Raw genomic sequence first — 17,733 nt, forward strand, 5'->3', positions numbered from 1 at the left:
TAATGAAATAGAAAATAGTTAATTAAAAATTGTAATTTCACAATATTACAGTTTTACTGTATTTTAATCAAATTAATGCAGCAGTTGTTGCCATAAAAGACTTATTTCAAATACATGACAAATCTGACCCTTAAACTTTTGAATGGTAGTGTGTGTTTAAGGTATTACATACTAGTCATATGGTTCATAATGTCTAGAGATGTTCTTCGACAGGAGATACGCTCCAACTCTGGTGCACGGCCATTAGAATGGAAGATTCAAGGAAGGAACATAAACAATCTGGAACATAAACAATCTGTCAACAATATTTATTATACAATGACAGGTTTATTAGAAGTAAACTATAGCAAGGGTGAAATGCAGAAAAGAAAAATAAATAATATATAGAATATACAAAACAATACAGTTTAATAACAGAATTTACATTTTTAGGTTTACTTATTTAATGCTCATATACAATGTTATTTATGTTTGTACGTTAAAGCCCTTTTAAAATAACTAACAAGCAAACAAACATAAAAGTATATAGACATATATAATTTTGCAAAAGAAAATTACAGATGCGTGGCGATATAGGCTAAATATATTATGAAAGATACATATAAAGTAATTTAATAAGCTTTTTCAGATCACCTATGTTTTTTATATCTCTGTCAGCAGCTCCCTTCAGAAATTTTAAAATCAGGAACTTTTCCTGTGTCGTAGAAGTTTTTTTCTGAAACTGCTGAAGGACAAGTGGAATCAATATTTGTTTACCATGAAAGGTCAAAACATGCTTAAAGTACTTTCAGCTCATTTTCACACTCCATGTTAATTTTGTATCTGATTAACCGTATATTGCATACTTCTAGGTTAAATAAATTAACTTACTTCCTTTCATCCAATGACAAATTGCCTGCAAAACCTTTATTAAAAAAAAAGCAAAACAGCAAGTAACGTTAATTAAGATGACAATAAAAGCCCAAACTTTCATAAACAAGAGCTCAAGTCAATAGTTAACCTCACTTACCTCTTATAGTTAGCATTACAGTTCAGATGCTAACAGACTTTTTCTGAAGACAATAAACCATTTTTATAAAGTAAATATTCAACAGAAGTGTATCATTTACATGAAAGAACGTGTCAGGAACACATGCATGTAATATTTGTGTAATATTATTATTTAATATTTAAGACTAAACCTGAAATTTGTGAAAACAACAGTGGGAGACGTGTTTTGCTGCTCGACAGTTGAGTTTCTGCCCCATTTCTAAGGTAACTCCTTCCGCTCCAGACCTGAATGTTCAGTGTGCACACCCATTAAAGCAAGCAGATGTCACGCAGAATGTATAATGTCATCATAAAGTAATATTATCTTATAAAATACATAATGTAAATGAAGTAAAACACTTACTTAAATACATATTTTAAATGAGATAAAACACTTCTAGTGTTGCCCTGTTAACCCTCTGGGGTCTGAGGGTGTTTTGGGGCCCTGGAGAAGTTTTGACATGCCCTCACATTTGTGCTTTTTTCAGTATCTTAAATACATATTAATGGCTAAAGTCTGATTACATTGTAATCAGCACAAACAGGGCTACAATAATATGTAAGAAACATTAATGTACATGTTTTTGTTTTTGAGAAAACAATGTTTATGCGTGGTTAGTGAAAAACTTAAATCTTTAAGTCACTGAAATAAGACCATGAAACACATTCAGTACATTCGTGCCCAAGACTTTGGAGAACTGGATGTGGTAGGCTAGAGTTTTTTCTACAAAAAGATGTGAAAATCATCTCATTTACGCGTTTACAGAAAACAATATATTGATTTAAATTTTCTAAGACATGTTTTGTGACTGAAAGGGAATATGCGAGGGAGTGACAACGACCATGAATATTTAGTGATTCACACCTGAGAGACAAAAGGCCTTCCTCTAATGGCCCATCAATGAGACTGTGACTGTCAGGTAGAAACAATGAGAGATTCAGAGAATGGAGTTTTAGACTATTTGTATTTTATTTACAACACCGTATCATCAAAACATACATAATGAAGGTCAAAAGCACATTATTGACTAAACTGATCTAACCATAGAGACTTGAAGAGACTTTGTGTCATTCCTGAAAACTGTTTTCTGGATTCTGTTCAACAAGTGAAACAAGTAAATTATACCTGATATTTAAGTGACTGCTGGTTCTTTCCATGGATTTAAGAAACAAAACTCATCATCAGTAGTCCAGGAAATTGTTTTACAATAAAAAAAAAAAAATCAGTGTAGTTGAACATCTGATGTTGGTACAGCACTCTTCATGTAGCATTCATCTGTGGTGCAGGAATCAGATCACTAGAGAAAACAAAACAAAACAAAACAAAAAAAAAAACACCTGTAAGCATATTAATATCAGGAGCATCTGTAATATATACATATAGTATTATTTTGTAGTCATAGACTCAACATGCTTTATACTATCTTTAAAAAATAGCATTTTATATCTAAGAAACGAATTATTGTTTAGCACGTTAAACATCTATTCATTAACATAGTATTAATAATAAACTAATAGTATCCTATTGTTATAAGATAAATAAATAAATAAATAAATAAATATGATTTTATAGTCATAAACACAAGCATGCTTTGTATGTCTTATACAATACAAAGCCATTTTATGTCTGAGAAACTAATGTATTACTGTTAAGCACGTCATAAACATCTATGCGTGAACAGAGTCTATGACAGTAGTTTTGTCTAAACAATCTTAGACTTTATCATTCAGTGTTACAGTGTAAACACTATTACATTTATATCGCGTCATTTTTATTTTATAGAACATTAAAAACATCCTGGCGTCGTCAAACATTTCGACGCAATGAAATGAAACAAACTTCATAACGTTTCACTCGACTGCACGTGTAGTCACGAATATCACAATAACACAACAACTAACGTAAGTAATAAAAGAAAGACTTACTCTTTCGGTGGATCTCGCCGTGCGTCGCATCGCTCTTCCTCTGAGGGAAATATAAATCTTTCTCCTCACAGCGCGTCTTCTTCCAGTAACAAGATGAAGTAGCCCAGATAAACAATGAAGTGAAAGTCTCCCGCTTTGTTTACGTTGATGTGGGCGGTTCGCCACGCGCGCCTCCACGTGGCTGATTATAATAGCAAACCGAAAGCAGCTCGTGGGCGTGATCAAATTAAAAATAATTAGGTCTGACAAGAAAGACTGGACATGGGGTTGGTTTCATACAGATTACTTTAACACATGATATTTGTTTTCGATAAGACTTACTTCGTTTAAAAGTAGACATATCAGGCTTCCTACAGATATGTCTCTCATGTCTCTGTGCAGAGTATTTGCTGAGTTTTAGTTGACGCATTTCGTAATGACGATCACAGAAAACAACGCAGCAGATTACATACCTTGTTTGTTTGCTTTATTTCACAAAACCACAGAGTGTTGTTGTTATTATGAGTGTAGAAAAATAAAAGTGAATTCCTTACAGATTCCATTGATGTATTGTTCTTATCTGTACGATCAAAAATGACGGAGAAATTGAAGTCCTTTTTGGCATTATCAGAAAAACGGCCACAAACCGCGCCGGCGCGTTTTTCGACCCCAGAGGGTTAACAAAACAACTTCCTATTTTAATAAAAGGGGCGCAGGGACAGTACATACCTTGGGCTTCACAGGACTTGGAGGGCCTAGTCACTCGCTTACCGGACATGCACGAGGGGGCTGGGAAATGGATTAGGGTGTTTGAGGAAGAAACTATGGGCAAACTCCTGGCTGTAGAAGACATCAAAGCACTCTTGGCAAAAATTGTAGGGGGAGCAAAGATGGAAGAAATTCTTCAAGCATCTGGCTTAGAGAGAGCTGTGAACTCCCATTACATAGACGGGACTGTATTTGATGTATTTCGCCCAGCTGTGTGGCAAGCACTACGTGCTGAATACCCGACTAGAATCGACCCTAAAGCATTGAAGGGCGAACAGTTGGGGGAAACTGAGAACCCTGTCACATATGTGCAGAGACAATTGAAAAGATGTGTAGCATCTGCTTAGGATCATTGATGATCGTTTAGGATTTACATTGTAGAGAACCTTTTAGCCTTTTGACATTTGCATATAAATTACAGACCTGGCCTCACGTTCTACATTTATATGGGTGTTTAATGGTCTATGGTTCCCTCCTCACTATCACGAAGATGCTAAACAGATCAGCTCTTGTCTCCCCATTGGACTTCAAAGGCATTCCATGAGGGAGGCAATCACCAGCACCAAGCACCTCAGATCCTTGGTGGCTGGCAGACTGTTCCCAATACACATAACGCACACACATAGAAACCTTTTTCTTTATTTAGACTATATTTAACCAGTTATAAATGTACTTGGTGTATGCATGTTTTGCTTGTATGTTTCTATGTTATATTAGCCCAGTTAGCCCTCGTTATTGGTACTAGTTAGTCTCTAAATGCGTATTTTGAATGTATGAATGTATCTCTGGTTTAATACCTTCTAGATGTTTCATTCTTGGTATCAAAACGATCTGCACTTTATTTTCTGAACAATGGTGTACACCATGTGATTAGAAAATGCATCATACTGTTTGTACTATATTGTGGGTAAAACTGCACCAATTCCCCAGGCCAGCAATAAACATGCAAATGGGACATAAACGGAGACAAAGAGAAGTTCTCCCGCTCAAAAATCCAAACTTTGTATTGGCCAATTCACCCAAAGGTGGGTGTGGTAGGGAAACTATCAAAAGACCCTAACACCAACCCATCCATGCTCAAACCCTTCGAGACACTCTCCAAGACTCATCCCTTGAGTCAATCTTCTGGTAGTTTATCTTCAAGTAACTTTGCTTCTCTGATGATTCTCATGTGGTCGCTGGTTAACTGATGCTAAATACTGCCATTCTTGCCCTCTCTCTCTCTCTCTCTCTCTCTCTCTCTCTCTTCTCTTTTCTCACTTTCTTTCTCTATGTATATGTACACGTGTTTTGCTTAGTTAGTTGTATGTTACCTGCAGTTCCATTTATTAAATTGCATATATTCACAATTGATGGTCTCCGTGTGCTGCTCACAATTTGAAGTCACTGAATATTTGATCTTGCTACATGCTACATTTTGAGTTTACTACAAGTTAAGTTACTGCTAGTACTAACTGAAGTAGGAAATTTATTCTTTCTTGGCCAGAAAGTAACCTTTCCTAGAATTGATGAATGATTATACTGTCTATTCGGTGGACGAACAGATCAAATAATTGTAACGTTAATTCTGCTACAGTTAATTCTAAGATCTGATTAAATATTCATAATTAATTATAACCAGTTATAATTAATCATAAATATTTCCCTTTTGAGCTAATTTGCTACAGATGGAAGCAAGAGACTGAAGGGAATCCAGAAGGAGACCCTCTAATGGCTACACTGTTCAGAAATGCTATAGTAGAAGCCATGCCACAAACTGTTAAGAGTAAGCTAGAGGATGTAGTTGGTCTGAACTCCAAAACACACAAGGAGTTTTGCGATCATGTGTCTCATGCAGTGGAACTGTATAGGAAAAATGAACAAAAGCTCTTAAACCAAGAGAAAGAACTACAAAGAAAGCTTACTCAACTCCAGCTTGAAGAACTGACAGCCAAGCGCAAGAAAAAAGTTCAGGCAGTGGTAACAAAAGAAGAATCTAACCAAATGACTGTAATGCCTTCTGTAAATGCTTCTCATCCAGCTGTCCAGCCAACTCTGCCTGCAGCAACTCCTCCAAATGCAAACCAGGCCCCTTCCCCCATTGTCAATGTTTATGCTCAGCAGCAGGGGCCCCTCGAGTGGAGAAGGAAACCACAGCTCCGGGGACAGAGAGGAGGAGGTAGAATGATTAACTTTCCTCCAGGAGTCTGCTGTGGATGCGGGCAGCCAGGCCACTACCGGAGAAATTGTCCAACTAATCCATGGCCACAAGCACCTGGGGCTGGAAGGGGGGCGGGTTGGCAGGCAACTCTCCACGGCCCTGTGAACCACTGGGGGAGCCAAAATCAGGAATGTTAGGGATGCCCAGAGAATCCTAAGGGGCAGAGGCAGCTTCCAATTTTAACAACCAATACAACCGAAGAACCTGTATTAGATATTGAAATACAAGGAAAAACAATACCAGTAATGCTTGATACGGGAGCGATGTACACTTGTTTGAAATCAAATTATGCCTCACACCTCCCCATGTCTGGGAAATTTGTAAAAACAGTAGGATTCTCGGGACAAACACAGTTAATTCCCATGTCAGCTCCAATCTGCCTAAAAACAAAAAACAAAAGTGTGACCATGCCTATCCTGGTATCAAATCAGACTCCTATTAATTTGCTAGGAAGAGATACATTATGCAAATTAGGTTTAAAAATTTGGTGTTCTATAGATGGGGTGTATGTAGACATGATAGGAACTCAGCTGATGATCTCTGAGCCAAAAGCAAATGTGTACTGGATAGGGCAGATAGAGGATGACGTGAGGAAGACAATTGATAAGTGGGGTAGATTCATTGAAGCACAAATTCCTGAATCACAGATGCCCAAGTCAGAGTTTCACTGTACAATGAAATATGACCCCATAAGAAATGCAGATGTAGAAAAGAAATGGCTAGAAGGGACTAAAGAACAGAAAATTGAAATGATCTCCCAATACATCATAATAGGTAAACAAGGAGCAGGCCTGAAAATTGCTGAAAAAAGAATTCATAAACAAATGGTTTGATGTGGAACATTCCCCTTCGGGAACTCGAGCTGCGTCCGGAAACGCTTTGGGAACGCCCTTGGCGGAACCACGCTCTGAACACATGTGAAATCTGACCAATGAGAAAGCGGGACGTCACGGGCGGGTGACGTCATCGACCAGGAAGCATAAAAGCACGTGCGAAGCCGGCCGGCGTCAGCTTCTGTCTTTCAGCGGAGCGCTCTGTGTGTGAATTGTCTGTCTACATCGACCCTGTTTTTTCCGTGCCAGTTTGCACAACTTTATTTTGAGGGCGATGTCTCAGAAAGCGATCATGAGTGGTTTGAGTGAGAGTGGACCGCGTTACAGGCTGTGTGTTCCTCCCTGCAAAAGATACATCACTAGCGGGGATACACACAGCATGTGCGTGGTCTGCTTGGGAGCGGAGCATGCAGCGTCAGCCCTTGAGGGGGCTGATTGCCCGCATTGTGAAAGTCTTCCTTTGCGGACGCTCCGCTCCCGGATGGATCTCTTCGAGGAGGGATCCTTCATCAGCGTTCCTCAGGGTGCTGGCCCCCCTTCCGCCGAGGCGGAGCGGGTACTGCATTCCTGGGGTTCGCAGCTGGATCTGTTGGAGGGAGTGGAGACGGGTGACCCCCTATCTCCCACCTCACCAAGCAGATCCGCAGCCCGTTCCGTGGGATCGGAAGCCCGCTCTGCGGCTACTTCCACCCAGGGAGCGGGCTCTTCTCTCCTGCTGTCATCCTCTGGCGAGGGTGACTTGGAGAGTGTGTCCGAACCACTCCCCCAATCCCCACAGTATGAGGAGCTCTTGGAGGTGGTAACTCATGCGGTAGCCAAATTAAAGATCACTTGGCCCGCCGAGGAAAAATCAACTCCGCAGAGAAGTAAGCTAGATGAGCGTTTTCTGCGGAGTAAAAATCCACCTCCAAGAAGGAGCCTTCCCTTCTTCCCCGACCTCGAGCTATCTGTCCCCCGGTGAGGCATCGTCACTGAAGGCTCCTACCTTACCCTCGAAGCCGCTACGCACGACATCAGCGCTTCTGGGTAAGGGGTACACATCAGCAGGTCAGGCCGGAGCGTGTCTTCACACCATGTCACTGCTCCAAGCCTATCAGGCCGACCTGCTGAAAGAGCTAGCGGAAGGCGAAAAAGTAGATCTGGAGGAACTCAGAAAAACAGCTGACCTGGCTCTCCGCGCCACCAAGGAGACCGCCCGTGCAGTGGGGCGGTCTATGGCAGCCATGGTGGCGGCGGAGAGGCACCTGTGGTTGACCCTGTCTGATATGAAAGAGAAGGACAGGGTCTTCCTCCTGGACGCCCCGCTTGAGTCTTCTGGCCTGTTTGGCGATGCAGTAGATTCTGTCGTCAACAGGTACCAGGAGGCACGCAAGCAAGCGGCGGCGTTCCAGAGGTTCCTCCCTCGCCGTTCGCTAGCTCATGTGGCTGCTGGGCGTGAGCAGCCACAGCCGTGTACCAGCTCCTCGTACCGTGAGGTTCAAAAGCTGAGTGTCGCCTCTCGTGCTCCCCCTTCCAGCAAACGGGGCCGAGATTCGCGGCACTCTGGACCGGGGTCCTCTAAGGCTAGGCCCAACCTGAGGGTCGTGCTTCAGGCTAAGAGGGCACCCCGGCCCAAAAGCGGTCCTGACGCCATGTTAGGACCGCCGAGGGTAGCCCCTGCCGGGGGGGAGTGGGGTTTACCGCATTACACGGTACCCACCTCTCCTCGGTGCCCTCGGGGGGTCAGTCTGATGTTTCTGCCAGGGTTACAGAACACAGCGGCCTCCGACGAGCGCACGGCCTGGATCTTTCCTCCCGGTCCCGCAGCGGAGCCAGGACGCTTGTCACCCCCACGGGGGTCTCTAGAACAGTTAGTTCGGCAGCCTCCTGCCGGTCCTCCGTTACAGGTCTCCGAGCTAGCAGTTCAGTTAACACCAGAGGCCAGCCTCGAGCGGCTGGTTCCCTTAGTAGACTATTTGGCAGCGTGGAAGCTACTGCCAAACGTGTCTGCATGGGTCCTGCGTACAGTAGAGAAAGGCTACTCCATTCAGTTAGGCGCTCCGCCGCCGCCCTTCGACGGGGTGGTTCACACAGTGGTGGGCCCCGAGCAGGCTCTGGTTATGGAGCAAGAAGTAGTTATCCTTCTGAGGAAGGAGGCCATCGAGGTGGTCCCTCCTCACGTCAGGGAATCCGGGTTTTACAGCCGGTACTTCATTGTTCCAAAGAAGGATGGAGGGTTGCGTCCCATTTTAGACCTTCGTCGTCTCAATCGTTCAGTAATGAAACTGAAGTTCAGAATGCTTACAATCAAGCAAGTCATCTCACAAATCAGGTCCGAGGACTGGTTTGTGATGATAGACCTGAAAGATGCTTACTTTCATGTCTCCATCCTTCCTCAACATCGGAAGTTCCTGAGGTTTGCTTTCAGGGGCAAAGCTTATCAGTATTGGGTTCTTCCGTTCGGCCTAGCACTCTCCCCCCGCACTTTTACTAAATGCGTGGATGCTGCCCTGGTCCCTCTTCGGCTCCAGGACATTCGCATATTAAACTAGCGACGGATGCATCCCTCACCGGTTGTCTGTGGAGTGGACGCCATCTCAGTTGGCACATCAACTGCCTTGAGATGCTGGCCGTATTTCGAGCTCTGAAGTACTTTCTTCCAGACCTGAAAGATCGCCATGTGCTAGTACGCACCGACAGCACAGCCGTGGTCTACTACATCAACCACCAGGGAGGTCTGCGTTCGCGCCCCTTATACAAGCTGGCGCACCAGATCCTTGTGTGGTCCCAGGGCAAACTCCTCTCACTTCGAGCAGTTCATATTCCTGGGCATCTAAATGTGGGAGCAGACATCCTGTCGAGGCAGGGGCCGAGGCCCGGGGAATGGATGCTTCACCCCGAGGTGGTGAAGCAGATATGGAGAATCTTTGGTCCAGCCCAAGTAGATCTCTTCGCCACGAGGGAGAACTCACAATGTCCCCTCTGGTTCTCTCTAGTTCATCCAGCTCCCCTGGGGCTGGATGCTATGACACAGACGTTGCCGAGGCTACGTCTGTACGCTTTTCCCCCCGATTGCTCTGCTCCCAGGAGTTCTGGAGAGAGTGCGCCGGGACGGAGTCAGTCTACTGTTAGTAGCCCCGCACTGGCCGGGCCGAGTATGGTTCTCGGACCTGATATCTCTCCTCGACGGCTCTCCATGGGAGATTCCCGTCAGGAGGGATCTCCTCTCACGGGGGGGGGGGGTTACCATCTTGCACCCCCGCCCGGAGCTGTGGAAGCTGTGGGTGTGGCCTCTGAGGGGGCACAACTCATAGCTTCCGGTCTCTCAACCGAGGTTGTTGAGACCATCCTCCAATGCAGAGCTCCCTCTACGAGGAAACTGTACGCCCTGAAGTGGAAGCTTTTCACTTCATGGTGTGGAGAACGCCAGCAAGACCCAGCTAACTGCCCAGTTGGTACAGTACTGGAGTTCCTGCAGGCCCGTTTCTCCACAGGGTTAGCCCACTCCACCCTGAAGGTCTACGTGGCGGCAATTTCGGCCTACCACGCCCCTCTTGGTGGCATGTCAGTGGGTAGGAATCCCCTGGTTACACGTTTCCTCCGCGGTGCACTGAGGCTGAGGCCTCCGACACGACCACATATCCCTACTTGGGATCTGGCTGTGGTGCTTGAGGCTCTCTGTAGGCCTCCATTCGAGCCTATAGAAGAGATACCTGATCGCCTTCTCACTATTAAGACAGCTTTGTTGCTAGCTCTTACTTCCCTCAAGCGGGTAGGGGACCTGCAGGCCCTTTCGGTGGCCCCTTCTCATTTAGAGTTTGCTCCTGGTATGACCAAAGCTTTTTTGTACCCCAGACCGGGGTACGTCCCTAAGGTCCCCACCAACACACCTCAGCCGGTCGTGCTCCAGGCTTTTTGTCCTCCTCCCTTCCGGGAGCCCGACCAACAGAAGCAAAATTGTATCTGCCCAGTACGTGCCCTGGATGCCTATGTCCACAGAGCTGCCCTGTGGCGTAAGTCAGAACAACTGTTCGTCTGTTACGGCCCCCCTAAGAAGGGGCGGCCTGCTACCAAGCAAACTATCAGTAGATGGATCGTAGATGCCATTTCTACTTCTTATGAGTCTTCGGACCTTCCTTCTCCTATGGGCCTCAGAGCCCATTCTACTCGTGCTACGGCTGCTTCCAAAGCACTCATGCTAGGTGTCCCAATCCAGGACATCTGTAATGCTGCGGGGTGGTCCACGCCACTTACCTTTGTCAGGTTCTATACCTAGACACCAGAGCCACTCCTGGCTCTTCTGTCCTTGTGTCCTAGCAATTCACTAGGCAGGGACTTCGAAGTCTGGTGGCGTGGGCATCTCGTTCCCAAAGCGTTTCCGGACGCAGCTCGAGTTCCCGGACGCCCAGGTTACGTATGTAACCATGGTTCCCCGAGGGAACGGACGCTGCGTCTCGGTTCCATCCTTCTGGCATCCCCGAGGTTTCATTCTCCGAAGCTGACGCCGGCCGGCTTCGCATGTGCTTTTATGCTTCCTGGTCGATGACGTCACCCGCCTGTACCATGGTTCCCCGAGGGAACGAGACGCTGCGTCTCGGTTCCATCCTTCTGGCATCCCTGCCGAGCGCTCGCTTCATTCTCCGAAGCTGACGCCGGCCGGCTTCGCATGTGCTTTTATGCTTCCTGGTCGATGACGTCACCCGCCTGTGACGTCCCGCTTTCTCATTGGTCAGATTTCACATGTGTTCAGAGCGTGGTTCCGCCAAGGGCGTTTCCAAAGCGTTTCCGGACGCAGCGTCTCGTTCCCTCGGGGAACCATGGTTACATACGTAACCTGGGACGTTCTGTGCCACATATATCTTTATATGTAGGGAAAAGCAGGGAAGCAAAGGATCTAGGACCAATGATGAAAAAAGCTGCACAATGTGAATGGGAGACTACAATAAATCCGTTGATTTTCCATTCTGCTGACAAAAATTACATAAAAATCTTGTGTGGTACATTCTTGCTAGGTACGCCTCAGGAGATAATCGTTAATCAGAAACAGCAAGTACAAATGATGTCAGCACCTGAGCTAGAAAGTACCACTGATAAACATTTTACAGGAAGTTGAACATCAAGTACCAGCTGAACTATGGTCGCAGCATGAGACAGATGTAGGGCTAGTAAAATCAGCCTGCCCAGTGCAAGTACAACTTAAGCCAAATGCACGCCTTCCTAGGAAAGGACAATATCCCTTGAGCCAAGAAGCCGAATTAGGTATAAAGGATACAATTGAGGGACTTGTTAAAGCCGGAGTGTTAATAGAAACCAACAGTTATTGCAACACTCCTATCTATCCTATACTTAAAGCAAACAAAACTAAATGGCGTCTTGTACATGATTTAAGGGCAATCAATGACATAGTAGAGGATTGGCCAGCTAATGTTCCTAACCCACACACGCTGTTGACAAATGTTCCTCCTGATGCCAAATATTTTACGGTAATTGATCTTTGTTCTGCATTTTTCAGCATTCCAGTGGCAGAAGAAAGTAGGTACCTGTTTGCATTTACATATGCGGGCAAACAATATTCATATGCCCGCTTGCCCCAAGGGTATAAGCACTCACCCCATCATTTCAATCAGGTTCTCAAAGCTGATTTAGAAGATTTATTGCTAGATAGCACCTTATCACAATATATGGACGACCTTATTTTGTGCTCAACATCATGAGAACAATGTCATAGGGACTCCATCAAAGTGCTTACAAAATTAGCACAAGGGGGTCATAAAGTATCTAAAACCAAACTGCAATATTGTCTGCCACAGGTTGAATACTTAGGACGATTGATATCATATGGCACTAAGGCCATAGCCCCAGCTCATCTAGAGGGCATAAGTAAAGCACCATTGCCACAGACAGTAGGCCAGATGATGACCTTTTTAGGGATGACAGGCTTCAGTAGTGATTGGATAGAGGACTATGCTGTAAAAACAGCTCCATTGAGAGACATCATGAAGCAAGCAGGGCTGCAAAACATGAAAGCCCCATTAGCATGGCATACAGATGCCTTAATGGCATTTGAGTCCATTAAGAAAGAGTTACAAAAGGCACCTGCATTGAGTACACCTGAATATACCAAGCCCTTCCACCTGTATGTGGCAAATAGGGCTGACGGGTATGCATCAGCTGTATTAATGCAGGAAACCTGTAGTGGTAGGAAAAAACAGCCAATAGCCTACTATAGTACTAAACTAGACAATGTAGCGCAAGGATACCCACCCTGTTATCAACAAGGTCTTGCAGCTGTACATCAGGTATATGAAAAAGCAGCAAGAATAACTATGGGATACCCAGTTATCATTTACACGCATCATAAAACGGCAGAGTTAATTGAGCAAGGAAAGTTTGTTTTGACTCCAGCCTGTGCTCTAGCGTATGATTTGCTACTTACATATCCTGATATTACAATTAAGAGATGTAATACTGTTAATCCAGCCGAATTAATTCCATTGGAGAATGAAGGTAAACCACATGATTGTGTAGCGTCCTGACCTTGAATCTATCCCAATTCCTGAAGCAGAAATTTCTTACTTTGTAGATGGATCCAGTTTTAGAGATCATTTGGGAATTCATACGGGATATGCAATAGTAAGAAAAGAGGGAGATAATTTTGTGCCTGTAATATCTCAACACTGCGCACAGCCATGCTCTGCTCAGCTAGCAGAATTAAAAGCCCTTACAACTGCATGTCAATTAGCAGAAGGACAGACAGCGAACATCTTTACAGATTCTGCATATGCTCATGGCGTGTGTCATCTTTTTGGAGCAGTATGGAAACAGAGAGGTTTTAAAAAGAGTGATGGAACCCCCATACAGCATGCTGAGCAGATAAGTCAACTAATTTCTGCTATGATGTTACCAAAACGAATAGCAATCATCAAATGTCAAGCACACAAAAAAGGAAATGACTTTGTCATTAAAGGTAACAACATAGCAGACTCTGAAGCCAAAAAGGCCTCTGGGTGTCAGATAGCTATAATAGCTCCAGAAGTAATTATAGAACCACACCCAAGCTTAGATGACATTATACGAATTCAGCAGCAAGCAGGCCCATACGAGCAATCTATGTGGCATCAAAGAGGAGCAACAAAAGATTCTCAAAACATTTGGCGTTCACATGAAGGCCATATTGTGGCACCCACCTCACTTTTGAACATCCTTATCCCAGATGCTCATGGATTTGACCACTGTGCAAAGGGGGAGGTAGTAAGGAAAATTAAAAAACAAGGTTATTGGTCACCATACTTGTATGCAATGGTAGCAGAGTTTTTGTCCTCCTGTGATATTTGTGCCAAGAATAATGTCCGGAAAGGGATAACAGCACCAATAGGTCACATACCCGCGCCTGAAGGACCTTTCAAACATTTGCTGATGGATTATGTGGATATGATAAAACGGGTACAAGGCAAAAGATACATGCTTGTTGTTGTTGACAGATTTAGCCGTTGGGTAGAAGCAGTACCATCAGCAGATGAAGGAGCAGGAACGGTAATAAAATTTTTGACAAGAGAAGTGTTTCCCAGATTTGGGATCCCATCAGTAATAAGTTCAGATAATGGATCATCGTTTATCCAAAAGACTTTGAAACAAGTGTTGCAACACTTAAAAATAAAACAAAGACTAGGTTGTGTCTACAGACCGCAGGCTCAAGGCACGGCGGAGAAAGTTAATGGGATTCTCAAGTCCAAAATCAACAAAATATGTGCCAGTACTAAACTTAATTGGGTCGATGCTTTGCCTCTCGCACTAATGAGCTACCGCATGCAAACTAACAGAATTACACACCTAACACCGCATGAAATGCTTACTGGTCGACCAATGCCTGTACCATGCAGCAGAGGCCCGTACAAAGGACCCCCCTTAGAACAATTACAAATGGAATTAAGATTGTACATGAAAAAACTAACTGCTATCCATAAAGCTATTTGTGTGCAGGAAAAGAAAAGAGAGCCGTGTGAGGAGACAGAGACGACACGTCCAGTCGTTCCAGGTGACCAAGTCTATCTAAGGGTATTCCGAAGAAAATGGAATCAACCAAGAAGGGAAGGACCCTATAAAGTGACAGCCGCAACTTCAACAGCAATCCAGGTAGAAGGAAGCAACACCTGGTACCATCTGAACCACTGCACAAGAGTTCCTAAACCTAAGGTCAGAGAAAGCAGACACGAAACAACTGAGCAAGAGAATCTGCAGGTGAAAAACAAAGAAGGGCAAAATGGGGGCAAAGGAAATTGAACAAACTAATGAGAATAATGACTCTGACAACATGTCTGATCATCCTATGCTCGTCACAACTTCAAACCACAATCAACACCACTACTCCAAACCCCACAACTCAGACTCTCAACCACACTTCCCTTCCATCAACTTTTCAACCCTCCACGAGACCTAGTAACAACTCGATTTCAATTACAGGAGAACCAGGACTGTGTGGAAAACAACGAAGAAACAGCGAAGAAACTTACAGCATGTATGAGAATGATGATAAACTGGATGTGTTATGGGAAACTGCTCAAAGTAATCAGTGGTATGAGTGGGCAACTTTTACAACAATGGAACTGAAGAAAAAAGATTGCCTATTCTGTTCTAAATCACCAATGAGCCAAGTGATAGTAGTCCCTAATCCATTCACTTATGAACGTTGTGCTATATTCAACAGAAACTTTTGTCATTTAGGAAGAGACTTCAGGCCTCATTGTCCAGCTGAGTGTCTAGGCTTCCTAAGCAATGCTAAACAAAAACCATTTCTCAAGCATATACCTCGATTGAGAGCTAAATGTAAAAGCTTAGATATAACTGAAGATTTGAAAATACAAGTTAATCAATTAGAGATTCCACTATGGTATACCGTAGACTACAGCAAAGAATATGAGTGCTTTGTTAAACCCACAGGAGTTGTAAATGTGGGACAATTCAAAGGAAAATGTAGTGTCGTTTGGAATTTAGATACAATAATATTTCGAAATGTTGATAATTCTAAAGACTTTCCACCCCTTCGGGCATCAGGAATGAGGAAAGGAGAACAAATATGGCCAGCTAGAACCTGTAGAAACCAAACTATATCATTACCTAATGCAGACCTATATACGGACCAAAGTATAGCATTAGCCAATTTCTTTTGGATTTGTGGAAAAAGGAAACTTTTATCTACCCTACCATTAGGATGGAAGGGTAAATGCACGAGAGCACGATTAGTACAAGAACTCCATATAATAGAATGGGATTCGAAATCCTCATTGGAGAAAAATGAAACAATTAATCACAGAGTTAAGAGAAATTATACGCCAGATCCTAAAGTATATATAGATTCAATAGGTCAACCCAGAGGTATACCGAATCAATTCAAGGCACGAGATGAAGTCACATCAGGACTTGAATCAATATTCATTTGGATTTCACAAAATAAAAATACAGAATGGATAAATTACATATACTACAATCAACAAAGATTCATTAATTATACCAACGAAGCATTAGTTGCTCTAGGAGAACAATTAGATGCAACCAGTAAAATGACATGGCAAAATAGATTAGCCCTTAATTGGATGCTAGCTGACAAAGGAGGGGTATGTGTCTTATTCGGCGACCAATGCTGTACCTATATCCCCAACAATACAGCACCTGAAGGAACATTTACAAAAGCCATGGCTAAACTTAAAGAATTACAAATAGAGATGGCAACCAGAGGTGGGTAGAGTACCCAAAATTTGTACTCAAGTAAAAGTAAAAGTACTTATGGAAATATTTACTCAAGTAAGAGTAAAAGTAACAATCCCAATAGTTACTTGAGTAAGAGTAAAAAAGTATCCGATGGAAAAACTACTCAAGTAGCTAGTTACTAGTGATATTTGTCATTGCTTGCACAAGCGCGCATATGAGGAAAAACATTCGGACAGTGTGTGAAATATGGTACTATAAGGTCAAAGTGCCCATAGTTACCAAATTACCATTAATAGGGTTCAAATAGGCATCATCATATTAGCCGCTTTTCCACTATCGTGATAAAATGTGTGTGCTAAGCGAAAGCGCGCTGTATGATCAAACAGCCAAGTAAACAGCTGTTACGCTGCGTTCATAGCTCATGCATTAATACTGTCAATAAATGTGTTAGTTTTTAGAAAGGTTTTAGCTTCTGTGTCCGTCTCCATTGGCATGCATATCCCCTCAGCATTTGTTGGTAACGTTCTACCTGTCGTCGCCTTCTGTTTATTTTATTTTTTGCGTTGTTTATAGTTGTGTCCTTTTTTCTGTTATTTAACAAAGTCCCAAAAACAGAAATATCTGATCATATCTGTTTATATTACAATTGCGTTACCAAGGCAACGACTAACGCATTTGTATTTACATTCCAAAGAGTTCCGTTATCAGCACCACAGTGGAAAATGAAACCGTATCCGTGCTGACTGGCCCGGATCGGCACGGAACGGAACGGTTAAGCGAAAGAATGCATCGCATTATTAAACTGTTCTTTCTCACATCTTGAAGTGAAAAAATAGAGTTGATTTGAGGCCACGGGTGATCTGCCCCCGATAGCTCACACACGTCATCCTCTGCTTCAGCCATCATCTTTCTAAACGCGCGCTGAACTTACGCAGAGATGCGTAGCAGACTCTCGCGAAGCAGCCTCTCCAACCTCTAATATTTATTACAATTTTGTCAGTAACGGAGGAACGCCATCAAATGTAGCGAAGTAAAAGTAAAGTTTTTTCACTAAAAATGTACTTGAGTAAAAGTAAAAGTACCTATCTTTAAATATACTCTAAAAGTACTAGTTACCCCAAAAAATTACTCAAGTAAATGTAACGAAGTAAATGTAATTCGTTACTACCCACCTCTGATGGCAACTAATGCTGGAAGAGACGAAAAAACATGGGATTGGTTTAATTTAAAATTAGGATCATGGGGAGCATGGCTAGCAAAATTAGGAATACTCCTAGGAGTGACAATCGGCGTAGGAGGATTACTATTTTGTTG

At 43.4% G+C, this 17,733-nt stretch overlaps 1 long non-coding RNA gene across 1 annotated transcript; it reads right to left on the reverse strand.

Annotated features, from left to right (window-relative positions):
- Nucleotides 1-636: 636 nt before the first annotated feature.
- LOC127161177 (uncharacterized) lies at nucleotides 637-1,168 on the reverse strand. Its single transcript, XR_007826978.1, has 3 exons — nucleotides 1,010-1,168; nucleotides 871-904; nucleotides 637-724 (listed from the first exon to the last, which is right to left on the reverse strand). It is a non-coding gene; the product is annotated as an uncharacterized LOC127161177 (long non-coding RNA).
- Nucleotides 1,169-17,733: the final 16,565 nt, after the last annotated feature.

The sequence above is a fragment of the Labeo rohita genome, unplaced genomic scaffold (assembly GCF_022985175.1).
Source record: "Labeo rohita strain BAU-BD-2019 unplaced genomic scaffold, IGBB_LRoh.1.0 scaffold_57, whole genome shotgun sequence".
Classification (NCBI taxonomy): Eukaryota; Metazoa; Chordata; class Actinopteri; order Cypriniformes; family Cyprinidae; genus Labeo; species Labeo rohita.